The sequence below is a fragment of the Meleagris gallopavo genome, chromosome 7 (assembly GCF_905368555.1).
Source record: "Meleagris gallopavo chromosome 7, MGAL_WU_HG_1.1, whole genome shotgun sequence".
NCBI classification, from domain to species: domain Eukaryota; kingdom Metazoa; phylum Chordata; class Aves; order Galliformes; family Phasianidae; genus Meleagris; species Meleagris gallopavo.
The window spans coordinates 32,896,132-32,922,778 of record NC_139410.1 but is presented as its reverse complement, the minus strand read 5'-3'; the positions used below and the strand labels follow the sequence as shown (position 1 = coordinate 32,922,778).

Genomic DNA, 26,647 nt, shown 5'->3' with positions numbered 1-26,647 from the left:
CCCCGAGCTCTGCTTCAGCCACCCCATATCTCTGTAAACGTTTAGGGTTTGTGTTATTTCCTAAACACGTGCGTGGTTTTTCTCTTAAAAACAAACACAACACTGCTTTATCGTAAGCCTTTATAAATCGATCTGCTCAATTTGGGCCCCAAGGGTCCCCATGAAGCCATTAAAACATGAATATATAAAAGCAGTTTTGCTGGTAGAACTGTCAGGAAAAAGCCATAACCTTTGCAGCATCCTAATGAGCTTCACAGAGGGGAAAAACCAAAAAGGCATAAAACTCAACTTCATTTCACCGAATCGTATAGTTTTAGGGTTTTTCTTTAATTCTTTTAGGCTCACAGGTGTTATGGGACCTCACAGCACAGGAGCTGCCCACTGGCACTTTGCAAGAGAATCCCAACTTTAGGGGAGTGTGTCTGGGATGAATGAGGCTTGGCAGGTCTGCGTGGATCTTTTAACACATGGCTGTGTGCTGAGCGGAGCTGCGGGCTGCCGAGAAGAAGGCATTGGAGGTGCAAATGGATGCACTTTTTGTAAGGAGCAGGGGCAGGAGTTGGAAGGAGGAGTAGTTCTGATGTTAAGTATGGTTGTTTAGTATGAGAGTGGTGAGGTGCTGGAACAGCTGCCCGGAGAGGCTGTGGATGCCACGTCCATCCCTGGAGGTGTTCACGGCCAGGTTGGATGGGGCCTGGGCAGCCTGGGCTGGTATTCAATGTGGAGGTTGGTGGCCCTGCCTGCGGTGGGGGGGTTGGAGCTTCATGAGATTCCTTGAGATCCTTTCCAACCTGGGCCGTTCTATGATTCAGCTCCTGGGGGGGGAAGCGTACTTTGTGGTGGGATTTGCTGGTCCTTGAGAATTAGATGTGCATTTCCACGACTCAGAGATGAGCACAATAGTCAGGTAAGGATGAGTAGCGGATTTTAGTGTGGCTTATAACAATGGTTTGGCATAATTAAATAGAGCTATTTTATTGGACTCTATTAACCTGGTTAACCTTAAATCTTAACCATGACAGGGCTTTCATGTAAAGAGGCTCCATACAAAGTACAATATTGAATTTTAATTGGAGCTTTCAAGACCTGCTGTAGAGTGTATTCTTCTTGCTTCCTTTTTTTTTTTTCTTATTTTTTTTTTTACCTTTCTGAGAAGTCCAGGCATAGTAACACACATTGGAAGAATACTTTCTATCATAAATGTAACAGCTGTGAGTTCAGATAAGTCAATTGAGGACAGTTGTGGGTGTTTTTTTTTCCTTTATACTATTATTTTTATTTACGTATTTTTAGGTGGTGCTTTTATTTGTTTATATGCCTAGCTCATACAAAAAGGTGACGATAATTTTCATTGCTGTAGTACCTCAGTCTTTACAAACTTTCTGAACGATTTGTCATTCCTGTTTTTAGCCAGCCAGTGGAAGGAAGTGATGGAACCTAGGCAGCAACCCTGCCATCCAGTCTAGCTCAAGACACAGGTGCTTTACAGATACAGGACAAAGTCCTTCTCTCTGCACGTAAACACACATTTTGACTTGTAAGGCAGTGATGGTCCTAGCATAATTGTCAGTTATCTTGCCTCGAGTGATACAGTGAAGCCCTAAGAAGGAAGAGCAGCACATACTGTAGGCAATGGGTTATTCCTGTCCTAATGTGACACTGATGAACATCTCTTAAAGGCAGTGTCTTAGGAAGGTGTTGGGAAAGTGTGAGCTGTGTAGGAAGGATAAATAGTTGAATCAAAATAGCAGAGAGGACAATAGTAAAAATGGAGATCAAGGGTGAGGTAGCATTTCAGCATGGATCAGGAGCTGAACCTGACATGAGTTCAGCCCGCTTGGATGTCAGTGCTCTCTGCAGGTGCTGCTGTGGCCGTGTGAGCTGGCTTGCTGAGGATGTGCTGGGAGCCTGGGCTTTGCCCCAAGTTAACAGTGCTGTTAATTAATCCTTGCTGATTGCTTCGCCTTAGGATCATTACCAAGTAGAACTGGTACTGTTGCTGTAGTCATGCTCAGAGCTTGCAAAGTACCTAATTTACAGCTGGAACTTGTCATTTATGCTGCTAAGTCACTCAGACTCCGATGTAAAAGTTATATAACTTCCTTAATGTTGTTCTAAAACCAAAATACAGACGTATTTCAAAAATGTGTTTGGCTGAAGGCCCATTTTAGAGTGGCCGGTAGAAGTAGTAAACTATCCTCAAACAATTCTGCTCAATAAAATTTGAGAATATGAAAACAAAAAGTTCCTGGTTTAGCTTTTCATAAATGCTTTCTGCACTCTGATGCTGCTGTCTTTGACGTTGCCTGTAGCTAGAAGAAGAGCTAAATATATAGTTTTTTAAGGCCTCTGACACTATCTACACTGTGGACTTACATTATTTTATATATTTGATCCTTGACCAAAATGCTGTACAGACAAGAAGAAATTCCAGTAGGTGTTTCTACCATCAAAACAGCGCATTAGTTTGTTTTTCTCAGGGCTCCTGGAGTATGGGCAAAAGCTGAAGGTGAAGCTGTGGTCTCACCAAGCTCCTTCTGATGGAAAGATGATTTCAGCAGCGATTGCTGTATTGGAATTCCTTACTGTTTCTGTGTCCAGCTGGAATCTAACTTATCTAAGGAAGAAAAAAAATAAAGATTTATATACTGCATTGTTTGACTTTGCCAGATCAGAATATGTTTATACAATACAGTGCTACACAGTCCAGATTGGGATTTCCATTGAGATAAGGCATTTCTGTTGCAGCAGTTGGTGAGCAAATACTTAGTGTGGAATATTCTCTTTTATCAGCTCTTTCAGCTGTAAGGAGGAAATCTTGTTCTGAGATTTGAGTTCTCACCTGGTTGAATAAATCAATTAAAAAAAAAAATGCTGTTTCTGCATAAATTGGATCTTAAACTATGTGTTCAAAAGAAAATCTTGTCTTAAACGCAAACATTTATTCTTTTGTGAAGAGAGTTGTATTTTATTGTAAGAAAATACGCCAAGAACATATTCTAAGGTTAGATTTTAGTGATAATGGTGTAAAGATGCACTGGAACAGGTTGCCCAAGGAGGCTGTGGATGCCCCATCCCTGGAGGCATTCAAGGCCAGGCTGGATGTGGCTCTGGGCAGCCTGGTCTGCTGGTTGACGACCCTGCACATAGCAGGGGGTTGGGACTGGATGAGCATTGTGGTCCTTTTCAACCCAGGCCATTCTATGAAATAATAAGACAGTAAAAAGAGAGTTTGCTCTCTTGAGTGCGTCTGCATACTGCTGGTCATGAGACGGTAGCCATTGTGTATTGAGAATAATAACAAAACCAAAGAAAATGATTTGAAAACTTGAAATGAGCGAGTGTCTCGCTTGTTTTGATCTGGTTGTATAACTGAGTATTGCTAGTTAATAGGAGTAAAAAGTAAAAGTGGAGGAGAAGCTGTATATATTGAAGGTTCTCAGGAAGACATACAGTAGACTGCTGCATTTTGGGAATACGTTATGTAGCATTGTTTTTTTGTTTTTTTTTCTCTGCGTGTGTGTGAGACACATCCTCTGCTAAGTTTGTGAAGCAGGAAAATCATCTTGATCTCTGGTGGCAGGATTGTTAACAGGGGCTGCTGAGAGCCCGCAGCCATCACTAAGCGGTGCACTTAGCGGTGCGGTGCAGCGCCTGGGTGCTGCGAGGGCACGAGGCCCCGTGTGAATTTCCTTCGGAACAGATTCCTATCAAAGCGTGTCTTACAGGTACACCTTGGCTATCCGTATTGCTGCACGGCAGATGTGAGTGTAAAAATAAATGTGTGAAGCACCAGGCGGAGAATATGAAATTGAAAGTCTGAGAGCCGCATCTTCGAGCAGCCTGTTATCCTAAATCCTGGACTGTAGCTGTATGGCAGTGTGTGTATATGTTTTATTGCTGATCCGTGGTATTTCCTGTAGGCAAGTAATCAAAGCTCGATTTATAAATGACAATAGGGAAGCCGGTACTTCAGATTGATGATCTTTTGAGTATGAGTGGCTCTTTTGATGTCCAAATGAGAACTGGAGAAATATCTAAAATTAACAACGGAATATGTGAAATTAAGAATGGAATGCAAGACCTTGGAGGAGAACAGGCAGGGTCAGGCATTGAATGTGGTTTGATGTGCTCCCATGAATTGTTATTTCTTAGGGTTAAGGTACAGAAGGAACACGAACAGCTGAGGCTTCTAAATCCCAATGTAAGTTGATGCTATACAAGAAACCTTGGTTGAGATATGTGTGTATGTATACGTGTAATCAAATATATATGTGTGAGATTTAATATAAGTGTGATTAGCAGTTCTGTCATTAGCAGTTCAGATGCAGCTAGGTTTAATGTATCATTTCCATGCCCTAGTGTTGCTGTATTGTTATTAAAAATGTTGAGAACTTAGGTTGGAAAAAAAAAAAAAGAGGAATTTAATCAATTTTGCATCTGAAAGCATATTTAGGTATTGTGTGTACAACAGCATGGCTTTATATACTAGTTCCTACTTCTGTTGCAGGATTATTTCTGGGTAGTCAGATGCCATTTTTGTGTAACAGGTTACCTTTAGTCCACATACAGTACTACCATAGCAGTTGTGGGAACTTTTCCCCCTACAGATGCACCAGTGGTCCTTAAAGAGTTTACTTCGGCCTTGCTTCTGGGAACAGTGAACTCATAGTGATGGTGGTCTTGATGGATAGAATGGGTTTGTCTCATGCTCACATATGAGGCTTATAATTGCTGTACTCAAGACTTGCTCATCTAGAGTGCAGGATTCCTAATCATTATTAGAAGCTGTCATTTGGGGTTGGAAAAAAACCCAACCAACTCTTAAATTCATGCCTAACTAGTTGGATTCAGCTTTAATACATTAGGCTTTTATTCCTCTCTGGAATGTAAGATTTGCTGAATTGATGGTCCATGATGGGCATTGCTCACAGCAGCAAGGTTTGGTAGTCAAATATGTTGGAATGAAGGATGAAGATCTTACTGTTGCTCTTTGTTATTTTTCTCAATCTGTAAAGACAAAGAGAAGTCTTTCCTTTGGAGAACTGAGACTTGTGGTTCCTATTCATTAAACCCATGTAAGAGAAAAAGAACTGTTTGAAGTCTTTACGTAGAAGAACTTGGAGAATATTGCAGAGCTTTATATGTATGTGCAAGAATAAATGTGTAGGAATGCTGAAATTGAAAACGATCAGGTGAAGCAGTGATGGTATGTGGCCAGTGGCAGAATAGCTGGGAGAAAGAGAATGCAGATAGCTCCATTTCTAGGTCCAAGTCTTAAACAAACAAACAAACAAACAAAAAAAAAACCATTAAGCTCTTCCTTTGCTGAGATTTCTCTTTGAAACTTCTTCCATTTACCATGTCTTTCTGTTGGATTGCAGTTTAACACAGTACATTTCTGCTTAAAACTTTCTGTCGTTTGAGATAAAATCAAGTTCTCCAAATAAACAACGTCATCTTCGTGTTGGCTTTGGAGAATAATTTCTTCTCCTGATCTTACAGAAACTTTTACAGAAAATATGCTTTTGTTATCATTAAGTCGGTTTTCTTTTTGGTTGTGATTTAAATGAAGAGGCAGGATTTATGGAAATGACTGTAGGGTAGTGTTGGCCTAATTAGTCATTATTTCTGGCAAGGCATAAAAAATTGGTCTTTCTTGTGCCTAAAACTAATGGCGTGCTTTGTGTTTAATCTGTAGGCCTTTTGTAAAAACAAATGATTGTGCTAAGGAGTGCAAAAGATGCACGTTTAAATTCCTTATAATTCATACTACGTATTGGGCTACAGCTTGATACATCCTCACTAGATATTTGGCATGTTATTCCTGGGAATTATTTAGGTTTTTAGTCAATACATTCATTAAAGTCGGCTCTGTCTCCTTGGGAAACCTTATATTTGTGTGTATATATATATATATATATATATATATATATATATATATTTATATACAGTGTTTTTTTTTTTTTTTTTAAAGAAGTAGCAATTATTTGCAGCAGCAGTTTTGGAATTGAACATGGATTTTGTAGGAATGTCTATTTGAGGGTTAAGTAGAAAACACAGCGGTGCTTCATGAAAGCACTCACACCTGCTGCAAGGTTTTGCAGGGAGTTCTAATGTTATCCGTGTGATGTTGGGCTCAGTTCTGACTCTTCCAGTGGATGGGATTCTTGGCCTTGCTCAGACAAATTACCAGTAATGGGTATTTCACCCAGAAGTGACCCAGGTGCCTTAGAGAATTCCACCACCTTCTGCACTCCTGTACGTGTGGAATGCTTCACTAATCAGGCTTACGAAGGGAGCATTAGCACAGGAAAGATTGAAAACCTGCCTTAATAAGTAGAAAATAAAAAATTGGTGTGAGCATGTGACATGACTGCTTCTCTTCACCTCCTTTCGTTGTGGGAACGTGGCTGTGCTACCCCTGATGTCCCCGATGCCACTGGGCATTGCCAGAACATCAAGCTCCTTCATATGTTCCCTTTCACGAGTCTGTTTCGTGATTAAACTTTGAAAACTCACAGCCCCCAATGTGCAACTGCAGTACTGTGGTAGCTGTGACATTCCTTCCCTCCGCATGCTGTGAACTTCATTCTATAGTAAGATGATTATATTGTCCTTTTAAGTTGGTTGTCAGCAGAGAATAGGGAAGCTGCACTTAGAGCATCTGTATGCAATCTTTGCGACAAGCAGGACCCTCTGGAAAGCTGTTACCGTTGGGGCAGAACTAATCATTCCATGTGAAATTATATAAGGAGAATTAGCTCTGACTCTACCTCATTTCCTTTCATACTGCTGTGAAAATAAGCTTGGAAACGTCAAACCTTCCTCCTTATTTCTCTGTCCAAGTACTTTATTAAGAGCTTTTTTTGTAGCGCTCACTTCTAGTAGATGCTCTGAACAAAAATGATGACATCTGTTTCTGGTTCCTGGTGGGATAGGTTTCCTCCTCAGGACCGGAGTCCCAGATTTGGCTGCCGCTGCCCTCCCTCTGCTCTGACTTTGTTTCCCCAGAGGATCCATCAGAACACTTCATACTTAAGGTAGCATGCTTGATGTGATAGAAAATTGTCAATCACAGGCTGCCTTGGTGATTTAGGAAAAAGAGATATCAAAAGCCGGCGTGGAGCTCTGAGAAGCAGTAAAGTCACCTGCTGCTTTGCCTGGCAGGGGTCTACACTCGTACAGCCCTCACGTTTAGGAAAGAAACCCATTTCTCAGGAGTTCAGCCTTGTGCTGAATGCACACAGTGCCCAGGAGTACATTCTGACATCTTCACCTTCCCCGGGCTTAACACTGAAGGTTTCTGTAACCCCTCCACAACCTAATCCGTTGCTTAACTCTCCCTGGAGGTAACATGTTTCTCTTAGGACCTATTCTTATTTTTTTTCCTAACCATTTAAGCTTCTTGTGTGTTCCCAGCCCCGTGCCCCGGATATTGCAGTGGGATATGATCATCATTTTTGTAACTGCTCTTAACCTATTTTAAAGCCCGTGCCCCACTTCTTCAGTTGTCTTTTTTTATTTTTTTCTTTTCTGTACCAAGCAAAGTTATTTCCCTTTGTCTTTTCCTGATTGCTTAGCTTTTCTTTGGAGCTCTTCCAGTTTCCTATGCCTTTGTATCCAGATCTGAACTTGGATCAGCCAGTCAGTACCAGTGATGTTACCATCTTTTGTATAGGATACTCTTCTTTATATTATAAAATACATAAACACAAATCTGAATGAAATTTTCATATTTCACATTTAATTTAGGGTTAAACCTCCAGGCATGGTGATGTGACTTTCTCGTTTATTCCTGATTTGTTCCTTCTCTGCTTCCTAGAATGCTTGCAGCTCTACCCAGGTAACTGTAAAGTTTTGCAAGTTTATTGTTCATCATCTAAACAATAAATTGAAATATTAAATCATCCTGCACTGGGAATGCTGTCTTTTGGAATTCAGCTTCACAGCAAACTTGTGTTAGTCCTTTGCAGTCTGTGCCCCTTTTCCTTCACAATTGGAATGTTTTTGAATGCTTAACATTTCTCATTAAGAGTGAAGGCTTTTAATTATTCAGTGGAGAAACCAAAGGGGGGGAAAAAAAAACCCTTGCATCCTGTATCTTGCTACAAACCTGCTGGTTGGAGATGGGATCATGGAGTGGCTGAGGTGCAATTAATTGAATAAATATATATATGCATGCTTATGTGTCTGATTACCTTGTGATGTACCCATAGACTTTATGGCTATTAGATACACATTAAACAAAAACAGTCTGTGATCAAACACATATAAATATTTGATGTTAGTGTTATTTTGCCAATCATGTAGAGCAGGGAGGAGGAAAGTGGAAAAAGTTATTCCTGTACTTCAAAACCTTTACTTTTTTTCTTGTTCCTTGGAACATAATCTGCAGGCATTTTCCTTTCATGTTAGTGTTGTAGCACACCTGATGTGATCAGAAGCTTTATGTGCATTTAAGTTTCTAAAACCTAAGGAACGAAGAGATTATTCCAGTGACTCAGAAGGTATCATGGATGATAGCTGATGGTCGAGGCAGATGTGATGGCAACCTTTGTGCCCAGGAAGGCTGCAGGAGGATCTGCAGCTGTCCTCAGGGCTGCTGGCCTTTCAGAAGCAGAAGTGATGCAGATGAGCCATGGCCTTCGAGGCTTTGCAGTGCTTCTGCTTAGGTTGTAAAGCTCTTCCTCACTAGGCCCACAGGAAGCCCTTCTGTAGAGCAGCCAAATTGGCTTCATTATTAAGCACTTCTTTTCTGGCTCCCTGATGGTAACTCTTCTCTGTGGTGGCAGGTCTTCAAAGAAGAGCCTCTGTGACGGCCTCTGTGTTCTGTCTGGCTGGGTGTGTGGCCTCACCACCAAACTCTGCATATGATTTCTGGCTTGGAGACTGTGATGGGAGACAGAGAACAGTTTCTAGAGGATTGTTCAACTTTTTTCCTTAAATTAAGATCTCTAGTGCCGAAACTTTTTTCCTTAAATTGAGACTCTAGCTTGGGAGCTGTCTTAGGATGTATGCTAGAGTAATAGATCTTAAAAAAAAAAAAAAAAAAAAAAAAAAAAAAAAAAAAAAAAAAAAAGCTGAAGAACATAGCTAGAATAATAGACATACTAAAAATAAAATAAAAAAATCCTTGCCATCAGACAAACTAAACTTTATTTTGTGTTATTTCCTCCTTTGCCAACTGCGTTCTTGCATAGTCAGTTTCTTCTCAGCGCTCAATGCGGCTGCATTGATTTCTGGGCTGTGTGAGATCCTGCCCATTCCTCTCTGGGCTGTTAGGAAGTTGTGCTCATTTCCAGCACACCAAGCAGTAGCCACATATCTGCTTTGTGATCTCAGGACTTATGTTTCTGCTGGGGCTTCCCCGTGCTTCACCTCTGCTGCTGCATCCCTCTCCTGGAGGTTGCGCAGGTGAGATGTGCTTGCTCTTCTCTCTCTTGCAGGGAAGCTCCTGCTCTGCTACGTGGAGGGAGAGGCAAGAGTTCCCCCTTCCCCTGCTCCAGCTGAGGGCTTCTTGAAGGGACTGCACTTACGAGGCAAGCTGCGCACAGAAAGGTACGCTCTGATTTCATCAGAAGCATGTGCTTGAGAAATGTGAAGGTACTGTAAGTTCAATAATATGTTCAGCAGAAACAGCAGCCTGTAAGTAATATACTGAAAGAGGAACTGGATGAAACATGAAGGCAACTTCCAAATGAGAAAAGCACGTGGTTTGCATTATTTCCTTCTTGCTTGGTTTTTATGTTGGTGTCATCATAATACAAATGAATGTGCTTTTTCCCTCAAAGTAGTGTTTAAAATTTGATTACCTGCATATTTGTGTTCAGCGTTTAGAGATGTTTGAAGGCTTTTGTTCTTTATCAGCTATTTGTTCACTGAGTTGTTCAGCTGGAAGTTGATTGGTAGCTTTTATTGCAGGCTATCCTGAGAGAAAGTCTGAAGCATTATGTATCTTTTAGTACTGCATTTGAAAATGTGAACTTTGAAAGTGTCGTTATTAAACTCTGTTCAAGGTACAAAATCCATCCAGTTTTCTAGCATTAATTATGCAAGTGTGGAAGTCTCAGTTCCGTTTGAAGGTAGGGCTCTTTATTTGCAAGTTGCTGTTAAAATAAATTGCCAGTACAAGAGGACGTTGTACTAATAAGCAAGGGATGCCTGGAGTTGGCTCTACTAAAGGAGAGAATTTAATTCATCCATCATCAGGGATGATGTTTCTTAGCAACACAAAGTATTTTCACCCGGGGTGCTTTCACAAACTTTCACATTTTTCTTCAAATACAGTTTGGTAATGTTTTATATGACCTGAAGTTCGTCCATCTGTCCTGAAGCTCCCAATACTATTCTGTTTCCTCCAACGATCAAATGATCTGATATACGTTTGTTTTTTTTTTTTGCAGTGTAATGATACACAAGTTGACTGGAGAATCGTTTCACATGTCACATTTTCCAAAGGGTTCTGGGAAATTATTTCCTCCTCTGTATAGCAAAGCTAAAAGTTATTGAAAATATGTTATGGTTTCATAATAAAGCAGATAAAAAAAATATTGGCTGGGGAGCTTACTAAATGCTTTCTGATAGCCGTAGCCTCAAGGGAGATACTTAGATCGTTTGTAATAAAGGGCTGTCTTTGATATCTTTTGGTGAATTGACTAGTATTCTGTTTAGATCATAATTTATGAAAAAAAACTGCCTTGATACGCAATGTTACATTATCAAATTGTTTGGGTGTAAGAATTGCCTTAATGTATGGCTAGGATTTGTAGTGTTTATTCTTGAGTTTTGTATGAACTCAGATTAAGCTGTTGATTCATGAAGACTCTTACCTTTCTTTCTTACCTTTTTTTTTTTTTAAAAAAAAAAATAAAAATACAGGGTTGCTGGGGAGATTTGGCTTGGTGAAGGAACATCATCAGGTGTTTAACAAGTGGTAGCAGTACTGGGAGCAAGCATCTTACAGTTGTTTTGCTTTGAAAAATAATGTATTTTTGCATTTTTGTTAAATGCTCTGCTCTGGAAACTTCAGTAATTCTGATATCTGCTAAGCTTCTCCTTGTATCTTGCTTTGAAAGGGAAGATTTTTAGCAGTTGCAGGGTGACAGCTTTATCAGCGATGCATTTGCAAAGTTTTGTGATGAGTTAACTGTTACTCAGCTTAATTCACAAATAGGTTGCACAGAAACTCTTAAATAGTGACAAAAGAAATCTACAAAATATCGGTTTGATTCTTCGTAGTTAAAAGAAAAAAAAAAGGTTGCAGCTAATGTTAATGTCAGCTGTATTTTACTGAGCTTTCATATATACGTGTAGAGTCTTTGTACATCTGGAGTCACATGTAGATATGAAAAAATGGACTGATAGAAATACTGTTAGGGGTACTGTTATGTAAAGCTTTTTTCGATGGTGTTTTAGAGAGTATGTATTGTTACCACGGGGGGAATATTTAGGGAATGCTGAGAGCTGCCAACAAAACCCATGCTCGCTCTGTAATTTAACAGGATTGGTTTCTATAAGGATAATGACCTCACACAAATGAACTCGCCAGTAATTCCTGTGTGATTACAAGCTAAATGGCTCTGGGTTTCTAGCTGGTGTTTCTACTTCTGGGACTTATAATCATACATCCAAACTTGGACATCTTGTTTAAGATCTTTGATACTCAAGGTGTTGCAGCGCAGGTGTTTTTTAACCTGGTATTTGTGTCCAACATGTTGCAAGACCTCCAGGTGTTTCCTAGTCTCCTCTGGAGAATCACCAGATTCCGATCACAAAAGCTTCTTTTTGCTATCCTACAGGAAGCAGCATCTGAAGAGAGAAGGAAAGAAAGAAAAGCTTAGCTAGCACAAGGGACTTCAGTCTTAATATATCAAATGTCAGCTCTTTGAACACTGCAGCAAAGCAGTCTGAAACTGCCTTACCTGTAAGTTTGAGCCTTGACAGCTTACAGAAAGGTCAGGTCTCCACCTGTTCCTTCTGCAAGTCTTTTTTTGATAAGCCATCTACACTTCCAGCTCTGCCTTGGCCTTCTGATCTGAACTTCATCTGAGAAGCTCTGGAATCTGCAGCAGATTCTCCTTACCCCTCTGGGCTCTGTGTGGAGAGCTCTGTGTTCAGAGGAGCGGGTCAGCTTTGCAGCCCTGATGGCTCATCTGGGCAATTGCACGGTGAGTTGTCAGATGTTTGCTGCAGGCCAGTGCTTGCATTGCATAAGCGAAATGCAGCATACCTACAGCTATGTTGGAATCAGTTCTGGTAGAGATGCATCAGTTCAAGACTGAGAAGAAAAGAGAGTGCTCCCCTTCTTGTTTTATTAGCAGAATAGTTGTTTGGACTAAGGCAGTAATAAGAAGGTGCCTGAGATTGTGATGCTGAAGACAAATTTTACTACTAACTATTGTGTAGACCGCAGTCTCAGCCACTGCATTCTGTCCTTACTGCTGCAGCAGGGACTTTTGCCTGTATTCTATGCAATTTCTTATGGCTAAGTATAAAGATACAAAGAACTGATGAAAATAATCTTTTTGAAGGTAGTAAAAGGTCTGGAGTCAGTCTCATAACTAGATAGGAGAACTTGTAATGAGGAGCACACACTGGTGTCAGAACTGTTGTAAATTTTTCCCAAACTACTTTTCATCTTCACCCATCCATGATTCAAATAAAGAACATTCACTGGATGGCCTGCAGCGTGATACAAGTTGTACTTTGTTGGCTTTCAGTTAAACTCAAGTAATATGTTCATTGCTTTTAGGAAAGACAATTTGAAAATGTACTATCTTTAGAATGAAGTCTTGAATTTATAAGAATAAGTAGTGTTTTTACCGTTGTTGCATCTTTTTGTGTTCATTCTCAAGGAGTGACGTGATCAGAGTTGTCAGTGGGAACATTTAGTTTTTCATGCAAAGTATTTTGGGGCAGCTCTTGTTTGGAGGAACATGTGATGAAATACAAACGAACTCAGAAATTTATGTAAAAAGGTCACATGTAATTGTTTGGATGCCATTTCTGCAGTTAGTCTCTGCGAAAATGGCAGGGGAGAGTCCAAATTTGTAAGGCTGGAGTATTTCACAGGGTTGTAGCTTGGCCTTGGGGTTCTCATCATTTCGCATAGCTGTGTCCTCTGAGAGTCTGATGAGATGAATTTTATTCTAGTTGTGCTCGGACAGTCATGAATGGGAAGTCAAATGTCTTCCTCTATACAGTCGTTCTGCATGAGTTGTAATTCCTGGTACATCAAAGTGTTATGGAATATCACCGCTCTATTTGCTGTATTACTTTTCATTTCCCTTTTTGTGTGTGCACAACTTTGAAGATTTTAACATGAAATTAGCATACATGCTCTGTGGCTGCTAATATAGAATGAGGGATTTAACCTGCCTTTACTGGCAGTGTAGTGTGAGGTAGCACTATGCTTCTTAATGGCATTTGAATGCAAGACAACTGTGACCCACGCCTCTCCCTCCATCTCTATACGTGTATTTTTCAGTATTGCTGTTTTGTAATGAGGACTGGTATAACCAATTAACTAGACTAAACACTTTAGAGCATTGCATGGAAACTTCATAGGCTTAAATGCTGTGTTACAAGGTCTTGGTCCAGTTGTCATGTTCTTGAAGAATTGAATTACCAGTCTTGAGGAAAAAAGACAGTCTTTCTCCTTGGGACAGTTAGCATAACTGTGGTTTGTGGTTAAAAAATAATAATTAAAAAAAAAAATAGACACCACTTAGCAGTTAGGCAGCTGGCACTCGGCACCTACGTTCCCCCATCCATACTCTAGTGCTTTTTGTGTGTTTTTGCAGGCTACAGGGAAGCTTGTTTGATGTATTACAGTGTGTCTTACAAGCACACCGCTTTGAGAATGAGCGCAACGATTGAGCATTGGGTGACTTAACGACTGATTCTGTAAGCAAGCCTTCCATCATCAGTTAGTTTAAGAAACCAGCTATTGATACACACAGCAATCTTAAAGCTCTGGCATCTCAGTTACACAAACAAAAAAACAAGAATGTATGTAGTTCTGCACTCAGTGTTAATGAGCTCTGTTTTAAATGCAACTTAGCCCTTTTAAGGGCCTTTTCTTCTGTAGTAAGGAACAGACTGATCTGTTTCTCCTGCAGCAGGAAGGGCAAGGGGAAATTCAGTTAATCATACTTTTTCTAGCACCACTATCACAGGGAATGATGGGGCCAGTTGCTGAGGTTGTAAAGGACTGCCTGGCCCCAGGCATCTCTAACTATGTGCAAAGACTCATTCTGCTTAAGCCAAAAATTACGAATTGCACAAGTTTAGACCGAAAATTGATTCGGGTCAGGAAAAACTGGATCCTTCTCACTGACTTTAAGTGGGTAACTAGAGACCTCCCTGTGATGGTTCATATAAATCTAAGTGAGTGGACATTAGATTACACATTCATCATCGTGATTTTCACTTTGCTTAGCATGTGTAAGCATTTGGCAGTATTGTATTTAACTGCTAGGATAATGTTAGCATGGTATATTCCGAATCTGTATTTTCTTTATTTTATTATAGTTGTCTAAATCTCTACAAGTTGACAAGTTTGAGACAGGATGATGATCAAGAGTACAGCTGTTCTGTGTAGGAAACTTTATTTTTTTTTTATCTGATGATCTAGTTACCCAGCAGTAAAGTATGCTTTTTTTTTACTGCAGTGAGACTGTTTAAAAGTCTCTTCTTAATTCAGTGTAAATCTTTTTTTTTTAAAACCCTAATGTTAAATAAAGTAAACTACTCTGCATTCAAAGAATTAAATGTGTCCAGTCTTAAACACTGAAATAATATCATTAAATTCATGGAAATGGTTCTTACTTTGGGTCCTGGGGTGTGGGACTGAGACTTCAGGCTCTTCAGTTGTTTCAGAGGTTGGATGCTCTGCTAACAGTGCTTTTTCAATGCAAGCCTAAGTATTTGCTTACAGCATCAAAATGAGGGGCAGAGGTAGTGTTTTTAATTGATTTAAATACTGTTAAGATCTTCTGAAGAGTTATGTTATGGTCAGATGGGCAAAGGTCACTGCAGAAGTGGAAGAAACACTGGTATGAGCAGTGGTTTCAGTAGTTCAGTAGTTTACTGTAGAAGTTGCAAAACTGAAATGTAGGTAAGAATTTGAAAACATATGTTGGTGAGCCACCTCTCCTGTCTTTGCCTGCTGAGGTTCCTGAATGGATCAGAGGATCTGAGATAAATAGATGTGGAGAGACTATAGGAGCTGTGACATTATGCGTGCACGTCAGTGTAGTGGTAACATCTGGATGGGTTCTGATGCTGTCCTGGGTTATGAAGTTAGTGTTAGTTACCTGCTCAACCCCAGTACTTTTCTTTAACGTTATCATCAGTGTTCAGTGACCACGAGGAAGTGATGGGATTCACAACGTAGCCATGGCCACCTCTGTACTGATGTATCTCATACTGCTTGTCTCTATTGCTTCACTCTGCCTTTGCAGATCTGGCTCTGTGCAAAAAAAAAATGCACGTACTTTCATCTTTAGTGGAAATTGTAAATGAGATCCTCCCAGATAAACACTGAAGGACGTGCTCCTTAGGTTGTTCACAGTGTATTTGGTCAAGGAAGGAAGCAATTTAAGGAATGCGACGTGCGGTTTGTGATGCAGAAAAAAAAGGCTTCTGTATGCCTAATACATTGGAAAACATTTGTTGGAGAGCATGTCTTCCGTGTGCCAGATTTGCCCTGCAGTGTTATTAAGGTCAGTATCCACGTAGGTTGGCTCATACATATTGAGTCTGGTGCCTGAGGTCAGCTTTGTCTTTTAAATGCAACTTTAAGGAATGTTTGGTTTGGTCCTGTTAAAAGGCATCTATGTGTGTTGTTTGTTTAGAAACTTATTTACTTCTGCTTTCCCTGGGCTTGTCTTCAGTTCCTGAATGCAAAACAACAGCTGTAAATGAAACACGGTGCCCTGCTCAACGAGTAAAGTGCATGGAAGCAATGCTTGTGTGTACAGGCATACTCACTGACTGGTTCTCTTTTAAGTGAGCTGGTATCAATTTTGAGAGAAACATTTTCTGTCCTAGATGTTGGAACAGACTTCTCTATTCTTTGCTAAACCTTGGTGTGAGGAAAAATGTGTTGTCAATTTTGTGAGAGCAATGACTGTGTTGTATTGCCAATTGGGAATTACTAGAGAGTATGTGATTTGAAGAGGGGTTACCAAAATGTTGTCCCTAAGCATGCAAACTCAGCTTTGGGATCCAGTTCCCATCACTCTGTATTTCTTCAAACACACCACTTGTATCTTTACTACTTGGGAGATCTGTGTGCTTCATTCCTTGTTGGCATCACAAATCAGCGTCTTTCTGTGTACTGCTAGACTGCTTTTTTGTTCATCTTCAGAAGTACCAGGCTGCTCCATGGGATGTTTGCTGGGGTGAAGGAGAAAGAAGCTGGGAAGCTCCTGGGAAGCCACTTCTCTTCAGTGCTGTGAAACAACTTAATTCTTGGTGGTTGCTACATTAATAGGGATACCATCCACTCAGTTACACTATCAACCACAGTCGACAGTTACTCTTTATGGAATGAATATCTTGTGCTTGAACCCCAGCAATTAATTAGTAGTAGCAAACAGCAGGCCATCAGGTGAGCCATTTTTGCTTACAAATAGAATCAAATTGTTACCAAGTGGCTTTAAGGATTCTGCCTAGACGTATAGCTTACAGTTAAGATTAACCAAGATAAGAAGAATGTGTAAGTAGTGTTCCTTATGTGTCATGCTACTTCAAAATTAGATGTGTTATAGGTATATTACGATTGGCAGCACTGCAGCTCAGAGTGGCTGATGCCTGGAAGTGAACATCTCCTGAACAAGTTGAACGTGATCATTGATGGAACTGGAAGTGATTCATTGCTTATTCAGGAAAACCCCACACTTGATGTGATCAATGGAAAAAGAAGCACATCATCAGAAATGAAGGTGGAGCTATCTCCACTTCTCTGTTAAAATTCACGACTGCTGCAGACTGAACCTTGGCCAGTAGTTTATGCCAATGGTGGAAAGACGAAGATCACACAGAGTTGTATCACTTTAAAGGTATTTTCCAAAAGCTTTTGTCCACACTGAAGTTGTTTCAGTCAGTGCATCTTAGCCTTCGAATTCATGTGTTCAGCAGTGTGGAAGCAATGCTCAAGCTGTGAGTTCTCCAGGGTTCCTAATACCCTCTTGGATGGTGGGGTTGCTGTTAGTATTTTTTAAACTTTATGAGCATTTTGTATAATGATGTTCCTGTCATCCTTTTGGCCATGAATCAGCAAAGCATTTCTGTGCACGTTTTAATTGAAGCATGCAGTTGTCTCACTGTGCAAATGTTGAAGTCAGTGAGACTATTAATTAAAATTAAGTATCTGCATAAGCGCTTTTTCTAAAAATAAGTTGCTTCATAACAGCTTTGGGCCATATTGACAAGGAGGGGTTATTTTCTCAAACTTTGAAAGTAGGTATATGATTCTCTCTGAATTGCACCATGATACAACTTCACAGTGATAGCTGAGGACAGAATGGGTGTGGTGTAAGCTTTCTGACTTCTAAGATGTCACCTTGGATGCTTTTTTTAAAAATAGACAATAAAACTGTTAGTTTTTGTATTGCACAGGGGTGGCATAAATGAAAACTCCAGGAAAACTTCCTCTCTAAGCTGCTGCTGTAGCAGAAGCACACAAGGTAGATTCCTATAAAGCAGTCAATTCATCATCTTGCTTACTGTATGCCTGGCTGCAAATCCATTTCCCTTCCATTGAATAAAACCGTGAATCACTTAGTTAAAGTCAGTACTTCTCAGTGTGAGGCTTCACAGCTAGTTGTGGTGTGTCATTTCTATTTTCTATCTGTAGTCAAAGGCATTACAAGTGTTCCAAGGGAATACAGAACCATGCTTTTTCTTTTGTGCATGAGGCAGTTTACAATACAAATCTACTGTACAATTTGCATTATGGAATTATCTGGCTTATTAATTCTCATAGCAACTTGGTGAAATACTGAACTTCCATCTCCTACATCTGGTTTTTTACCAGTTGTCCTTTAAGCTTTACCTTTTTTTGTCATGTCTTTATAAAGCAGACCTCTTGTTTCAAGCCCCAGCATTCCTCAGCTCTGGTAAAAGCAGAAATTAACAGAGGAAGCAGAGAAAGGAGCATGTGTGCCAAGCTGGTTTGTGCTGTCGGGTTTCTTACTGCACTGTGCTGTCTCTTCTTGTTACATTGATTTTTCAGACCGTTCAGACATGTCTTTTTGCAGGTGTGTTCTGTGTGTAAATCTGTATATAGAAAGCACTGACAATGATTTTATGCAGAAAATGATATTAAGAGGCATGATAAGGGGCATTTACGTGATGCGAGCTGAGAAGAAATGTTTGCTGGAGTTCATGAAGTACCTGAAGTCAGATCCAGAGGTAGAATACAGATGTTTTATGAGCAGTGCAGTGTGTGCTGCTATCCCTAGGCTGTTGGTTTTTATAGCTATGCTTCTTAGTATTAGTTATTATTATTTTGTTAGTAGTAGAAATTGAGCTTCAAATAGCATAGGAGTAAATTTCAGATTCTTGCTGAAAATCACACAGTGGCTTCTAACAGTGGAGCTCAGAAGATTCCTATTTCACATCATTAATTAATACTGTTGGAGGAGGGAGCTCGCTTGCATTTTTTTTGAGTCAGTGCGGAAAGTTTCTGCAGAGCACTGTCAAATGAACACAAAGCCGAATTTACGTTGTTTGGGGGGAAAAAAGACCAATGTTGCCATTTTTTACCATTGGCATGTCACTTGCTTTTTATTGCTTTTTAAATTTGATTTCATTGTAGTGTAGCGAGCTTTTCAATAAACGTAGTGGCTTCGTTTATATAACACCAGAATTATTGTTAATGCCCAGTTTCATACTGCGAATTACGTATGTAATATTGTGTCCAGTGGGATCTTGTATCACAGAATTTGCATAGTTATAGTTCTTGTGACATCGTATCTCAAACAAAGAACCTAGGGACCTGATACAATATCAGTAAAACTGTCTCATAGGTATGATTCAAACAGTTTTATTAGCAACATATGGGGTATGAAGGAGCCACAGAGGGTAGTTTTGAGTGTAAGGGTGCTGGCCTATCTTTTTCAGCGTGTAATTATATCAGTCCTCTTCTATGGCATTATTTGTTGCTGCCCTGGGATTGCTGAAAAATAACTACTAATATGGTGACACAAAGGATCAGAATAAATTATAATTGTTGACTTTACAAGAAATTCATTGGCAAAAAGGCTTACTATCCTAAGCTCTGATGCTGTTTCTGTTTCAGCTGCATAACTAAGCCTCATCTGCAAAACAGTATCTTTTGAAAATCCTTGCATTTTCTGTTCACCTTATTGTTTTGTAGTGGATGCTTTTGTGATCTGAAAGATACAAGGCAGGAACTTGTTCTGGCTGCATTTTCGTTTTTAATCTGAAACTGAAAGAGAGTGCATTCTTGTTAATCAACATTAGGGTACTGGGATCTTGTTACCTGAATGGAACGCGTTATAATTACTCATCTTCAGATTCAGGGTTCATCATTGGAAGCTGTCTGGCAAATTTATTGCTTTTGAGGGCTTTAAGTCCTTTTGTGAAGACTGAAGTGCAAAGGCACTCTGTTTTGCTATCTTGAGAAATAAGTAGAAACATCATCATCTAAGTTGGCAATCAAAGAGTGAACAGATACCAGCTTTTAGGTGCATCAGCATCCTGCTCTTCTGATCTTTGTGTCTCGTGCAGCTAGTCCTCTGACTCTAAGGCAGCCTTCCATGTTAATTGCTACATACCTTGTAAATGTGTTTATTTCAAAGTACCAGAAGACTTCCAAAGAGTTCCTATATTTAAAAAGTTGTTGCAGTGGATTTAGCCCAGGACAAAATAAAGGTTAATGTGGGCTTCTGTCAGTGAAGGCATAAAATCATTGCAACACAATATTTTGATGTAAAAGCTTGGATTATATGGAAATAGAGGAGAGATTTTAAATGCTGTTTCAAGTGCAACTTCTCATGGATTGAAAAAGACCTATGAGTGTGTCTCCAGTGTGCTTGTAGGCCAGTAACAAATAAGCAGCAGTTCTGTTGGTGATTTGGTTTTGCTGCTGTATTTTTCAGTTGATGTGAATGATAATTATTCACATAGTTCAGCTGTTAAAATACATTAAAATTGTAGCTGGTACAGCTAAGGTAGGAAACCCTGACCTTGATCAAATAAATGTTCAGCAAAGTAACCTATCTACTCTTGATGATCAGTGGGCAGAGGTGATTATGGACTTGTTTTTTGCATTTGGCTCAAGTGTGGTTTCCTTCTGCAGACATTACTCAGTTTAAAACAGTTTGGAAGTTAGACTAGATGAGCTCATACTCCTTTTTTTTTTTTTTTTTTTTTTTTTATTTTAAACTTCATTCAGACTTAAGAACACCATTATAATTGGGAAAATTGCACTTTATCATCTTTTGGTTGGATTGAAGCAGAACAGAGGTCACCACTGAGATCCATAGAGGAGAGGAAGAGGAGGCCTGCTTTGTGGAAGACACGTAAAGCAGCACAGCCTGGTACTGCTCCCCATTTTGGATGTAGGTAACAATACTAAATACTAAAATACGACGCATTTCTTAGTGGGGGAAAAAATGGAAGTGTGTAATTCCATATTGTTCAGACAGAAAACATAAGACCTTGGAGCTGAGTGTCTCACCACCGTGTAGAGCTGGGGGTCCTGGGCAGTGCACTGTTTCCTTGTAGGCCGCTGTATCCATGCGGAGTTATCGTCAGTCCCAGAGCAAACCCATTAGTTCAGCTCCATCCTGCATCATTGAACTGCTGTCTGTATCTGCACGTAGCATCTGTTTGAGCAGGCACAGGAGGATGGAGTGAGGAGTTCAGTGTGTGCTGCATGGGGACGGCCTTTCTTCATCTGTCCTGGCTGAGCGTTGGTGTGGTGGCACTCACAGGCCCTGAAGGTTGCTATTGTGCTCTGCACAACTGGGGAGTGCTCTTGGTGTACAGTAGATGCTTTTCCTTCCACTTGCCTCAGAAGTGAGTGTGACACAGTTCACACCATGCTTCAATGTGTGCTAAGTCTAATAAGGTTACAGATTTGGGGAATCAAAGGAATTTTTCCTTCAAGGCAAGATTAGCAACGTGCTTGCTGACTTCTTTTTTTTATCCTTTCTAATCAAAACCTGGACTCACACAGTTGCTACAGAGGTGGGAAATGTTAAGATTATGAATAAGATGTGTCTGCTAACAATTCTACCCTGCTTGTAATTCCAGTAGAGCAGCTTCATATGGCCATGTGCAGGTGACAGACCTAAGAGACTGGGCCTACAACAGAGTAGGAAGAGCAACCAAAAAATGTTTACCTTCACCCTTTCAAAGGAAAATATCAAAATATGTGGAACTTCACTGGTCAAACCAATGGTTTTAAATTAACTGTTGAAAGCGAATAGACTGTGGTGAGAACGTTTAGTTGTCCTTACACGGAGACATAATACACTTAATTGGATGTAAAAGATTTAAGTATACATTAGAAACAGAATTTTAAGGCAAGGGAACCCCCTCTGTATCTCTAAGGCATTGAAACCAGCTAGGATTGCTTCTCTTAAGAGTGAGTTGGTGCTTCATCTCTATAATTTCTAGGTACATAGGAGTGCACTAAGCCCGATTTGCGTAAGGAAGTAAGCTTCTGTGATTACTGTGTATGTCAGTGCCCTTCGTTCTGCCTTCCCCTTTCTTTTCCAGTAACTTCTGAACTAACATGAAGCAACACGAACTAAATTTGACAGAAAGGTAACAAGCTTAAAGGTTTTAAGTTCCTATGTGTTAAATTAAAATATGTTGTCAAATAATGAAAAAAGATTTTTCCAGTCTTCAACAAGGGAAGGGCTGCGGTGTAAGCTCTTACAAGACAGCAGAGAATTCAAGTATTTCTTAAATCATGTTGCTTATATTGAACATGCATTTCTTCTTGTGTTCTAACTGCTCTGTTGATTCAATGCTCTGAGGCATCAGAACTGTGCTGGCTCTATCATCCTGTGTTGCAGCAGCATTATCTGGAGGTCTCCATGACATGGAGGTTGTTCAAACTTTCTTCGATAGATTGAAGCAACAAAAAACAGAAAAAGAATATTGTAAAACTGTCAGTTGAGTAGGTAAATGCTTTAGGAAGTTTTAAAATATAGTGTGAATTGTATAAGGAAAACTATTTTTTTTATTATAAGGTTTTGTGGTGTGATTTAATAGTATGTCATTCAGAATGTAATGTTGGAAAGTCTTGCCTAATTTAGCTTTTTACATTGGCAACCAATTACCATGTGAGATAGCAAAGACAAAGAGCAAAATGTTGTTAGCAAAGCAGAGCTTTGAAAAGCCAGGTTCCTCAACAGTGCATTTCCCTTCAGGTATTGCTAAAGGGAGGAAAGCTGTCACACACTGCTGCATGCTACGCAATTTGAAGGTGGTCTTTTACCTGCCATCCATGGTGCATGTGGGAGTGTCGTGCCCATAGTTGTGATATGTAGGAGCATCTCTTCAAGGTAGATGATACACAAGAGATGGAGGAAAGTAACTGAAGACAAGAATCATAACTTATTACGGGAAATAGGAACATTTGATTATTCATATGAAATCCAGTATCATGAAGTAATATATATATGTATTTATATGCTCATTATGAATTAACTTATGATTAATTATTTTCTAGATCTACCATATGGCAAATTTAATTAAATTTTGCTACTGAAGTGAACAGAAAGTTCCAGATCATTCCGTCCTCATGCAATGCTTGCAACCATCAAGATGCCTTCTCAATGGACAGTTCCACCACACGGTTTCTCTCTTCTATTTTGGGCTGTCTTGATTCTCTGCTCCACTTTTTTTGATCCCTTTTTACCTGTAGTGCTTTTGTGCAGCCTCGCAAGTTTTCAGACTCTTTGGGACAGTGGTAGCAAGTCCTGTCCTTAGCTAAAAACTGCTTTGGCAGCAACGGTTGACTTCTCAGCAGAGTCCACATTCAGCTGGCATTCCTGCCAATGGAGACATTCCTGGGTGACCCAGAGCTGATACCATCTTATCCTCTATTCTGTGCATCCCCTGCATTTTGAGTGTGCCAGGACTGCAGTCAACCTGTTAACTGTGGTTAATATTACATGAAATACAGGATAGGCTTTTCAGCATTAAAGACAGTTAAAAGCTTTTGAACTGCCATCTTCAGAAAGGATGTAGACATTTAGATACCCAAGTCCAGTTGCAAGTCCATGGAAATTTTAGCCTTGTCTTTTGAGAGTGTAACTTAGCTACTGTTTCTGAAATACTTCCATCGTGCTTGATTTCATATGGTGTGAACCACAGGGGGGAACCCACATGGGGATCCTACCAGCATGTGTGCAGAGCACAGCGAGCTGATGGCAGACCTGTGTTTGTTGGGGTGGCTACGGAGCCGGCAACCTGTGGAGCGTGCAGACAGCCAACATCATTTGCACAGATGATAAACTTCCATTTTTTCCCCTCATTTATTTGTACCAGGCTTGTACTGGGTAGGTAAGCACAACCTGCCCATCTGTAACTTGTTTCAAACTTTAGCGTGCAGCTAAGTGGCTCCATAGATGTTAGCAATTTCCATATGTAGGCTTTGCTGTGCATGTGTCATCGTTAGGAGTACAACAAAATTCACGTTTCATCTCAGCTCTTGGTTCCTGAGCTACTGCACTGTGGCACAAGTCAAGAGTTTGCATGCCCAGGGGCGAGCCCTTCCCATCACGCTTGCGGAGCCTTCTGCTGACCCCCTGCGCCCTTTGGAGCAGCAGTGGGATGAAACAGGGCTACAGGACTGCAGTGTGCTGTTGAGTACTGTGTCCAATGCATTGTATTCTTTGGAGCCATTTACTTCTGACTTTGCACAATTTTCTCATAGAATCATAGAATTGCAAGGTTGGAAAGGACCTACAAGATCATCTAGTCCAACCGTCCTCTCATTACCATTGCTATCACAATGTGGTCTCGTGGTCATTTATCCTTTTCAGGAAGGATTTTCAGCTATGTTTTAAATTGAATGCGTTTTGGATTTAACAAGGAGGGCACTTTTTAAAAATTAAAGCCTAATAGAAGACTAGCTGATGAAGTAAGAATTTTTTAAACTATTGGAGGCTTGCAAATGATAAAGCATAATTTAAAACCAGGAAAAGTTCTTCTTTTAGGATGTTATTTGCTAGATGCTTGTTTTTGTTTTCTTTCCTGAATTATTAAAATATAGTTTTTTTTAGCTATAGTTTTTTTTGCTTAGTGCAAGCAAAATGATGTCCTGTGTTTGTACTCATTACTGTCACCATTCAAACAGTCTTGAATCATGTGATTGCTGCCGTGAAAGTATTTCAGAGACTGCAGCTAGAGCCCCTTTGAGCACTTCCATCTGCATACCTGTAATTCACATAATCTTTAAAAAGGACTTTACCACTCGCTTGCTAAGCGTATTTCGAAAGTGTGTGCATCAAATGTCACGTTGCACTTTGGTTTGGAAGTGGCTGAGGTGTGGGGGGAGATGGCTTTACTTTTTTCAGAGAGGTGTAGCATGGGCTTTTCCCATGCAGAAGAAAAAGCACTTGTAGAACATGAACTGGTGCTTTATATGTACTCATACATGTTTATACATAGACTGATATGTTCTTTTTCTGTTTTTTCCTATAACTTGAATTTGAATATTACTTACTGGAAACTTCACACAATTCTGGTAAATAGTTAATAATTATTTCTAGGTGATTTCCAACACATAAGCTCATTAACTCACTGTTTCAGCACACTTTGTAACAGGATCTTGTGTTTTGTTAATGAGATGAAATAGAGATAGGTACTCAAGCAGCTGCATGGGTGTTGGCTGGAACCTGCAAGTATGCCATCAGTTTATCAATGCTTGTTAGGACCTTGGCCAGAATAGGTTTTGCTTGTAAAAGCAAAAAAATTGCTAAATAAATCCTGAAGTACCTAAATGTTTCTGTAATGTTTCATAAATAATATATTCATATAACAGGGCAATTCAATGCATGACTTAGATGGGACCGTGTTAGGAACAATTTAAAAATCTCCCTTATGATGTGCTTGAAAGTATTCAAAATATGGATTTCAATATATATCTGTGTATATAGAGGTATATGCATCCATTAGCTTGTTGGATATGTAACTTCTGGCTTAAGAGACCCTGTCACAGGCAGGGGTGCAGACTTGAAGGAAGCAATATTCTTGCTAAGATCTGAGAGTGGATTGTTTTCCTCATAAAGCTGCAGCTGAAAGTGAAAGTCTTTTGCTTAGAACAGTGCCTTGCTTTCTCGCAGCAGATATCTGGATTTTAATGGGATCAAAGCACTCACTAGGTAGCTTTCCAGGTGCCATGTACTTACCCAAATCATTCAATACCTGATCAAAATATCATTTAATGGATCAGAGTGAAGAACCGGAGTAGTGTCGTTCTTCAGGGTGAACATACCCAGCCTCAGCAGAACTCTAGACCCTGGCTAAGCAGGGGCATAAGAATCAGAAATAAAGCCTGGATTGGCAGTGTGATGGCTCTAAAGCACTGAACCAGCTTGCTAGGCTGTCTGGCTTAGAATGGAAATTAAAAAGCCTCTCTGCAACTCGGAAGGAAACCTAAAGAGGAAATACTGACCTAAAATACACTTTTATCTTCTGTACTGGAAGAAGCTAAAGGCTTTTTAGAAACTTTTCATGCAGAAAAGCTGCCTTTTGTGTCGTGTTATAATTTTTTAGGCAGTTTAATCACGGTCCTAGAACATGCAAGTAACCACAATTCTGAAAGCATCTGACAAAAGTTAAGTATGTGTTCTGTGGTCAGCAAAAGCTTACTGGTTGGTGTTGCATGTTTTTATTCTGTGAGATGGTTGGAGGCTAAAAAAAGTTGTGTATTTCTATATCTTTTGTGGAACTAATGAATATGAAGTTATCATAAAGCTTAATTGCCCAGGTTGCTGAGCTCTTCTGTGCAAGTTGAAACCATAACATCCCATGGCGTGATGAATTGCTGAGATCTAAGTGCAATTTTCAGAAAAAGGGGAAAAATGGAATGAACTCCTCTGTCCTTGAATTTCTTGAACTTATATTGCTGTGGGAAAGAAGAGCCACGTGCTGGTTTGATAACTTCAAAGTGCATTGGAAGAATGTAGACCCCAGGTGACTGAGACCAAATTGTGCAAATGTACCTGTGTGTAGGAATTTTAGGAAGATAGAACTTGATGTTCAGCTTACACTGTCTAGGCTTCTACCTTAACCTGCTGGATAAAGTATTTCAGTCTGTTCAGTCACTGTGGAGAAGACTGTGTGCCCACACTGTAATTTTTAGTTTTTCCTTTCTAAATAGAAGAAATGCATGGAGAGAGAAGAACATTTTCTTGTGACTTCTTTGAAAATGAAAACAAAGAAAGGAAACTGACGTCCTTTTACTTTTTCAGTCAAGTGTCACTCATGCTGAAGTTGTAATAATCAATTCAGAATGGCTACTTACACTTACTTACAAAACTGGATGAAAGAGCTTTGCAGATAAGTTAAAGACCACGCACAAAAAAAGGCTCATAACTTCATAACTTTAAACTGAATTAGTTGTTTCTTTGAATTGCTTGTTTTC

General features: G+C 39.8%; 1 protein-coding gene across 16 annotated transcripts in view; it reads left to right on the top strand.

Annotated features, from left to right (window-relative positions):
* Positions 1-26,647, top strand: part of QTMAN (queuosine-tRNA mannosyltransferase) — a 162,880-nt gene that overhangs the window by 670 nt on the left and 135,563 nt on the right. For 7 of the 16 annotated variants that reach the window (XR_014884291.1, XR_014884290.1, XM_085227744.1 and 4 more), the window contains exons 1-2: positions 34-9,561; positions 20,432-20,597. The exons of 2 other annotated variants lie outside the window; for them this stretch is intronic. The gene's annotated coding sequence lies outside the window, so the exon portion shown is untranslated. Of the gene's footprint in view, positions 1-33; positions 9,562-20,431; positions 20,602-26,647 lie in introns of those variants that run through there. 7 more of the 16 variants (XM_085227734.1, XM_085227736.1, XM_085227737.1 and 4 more) reach the window with 5 other exon arrangements.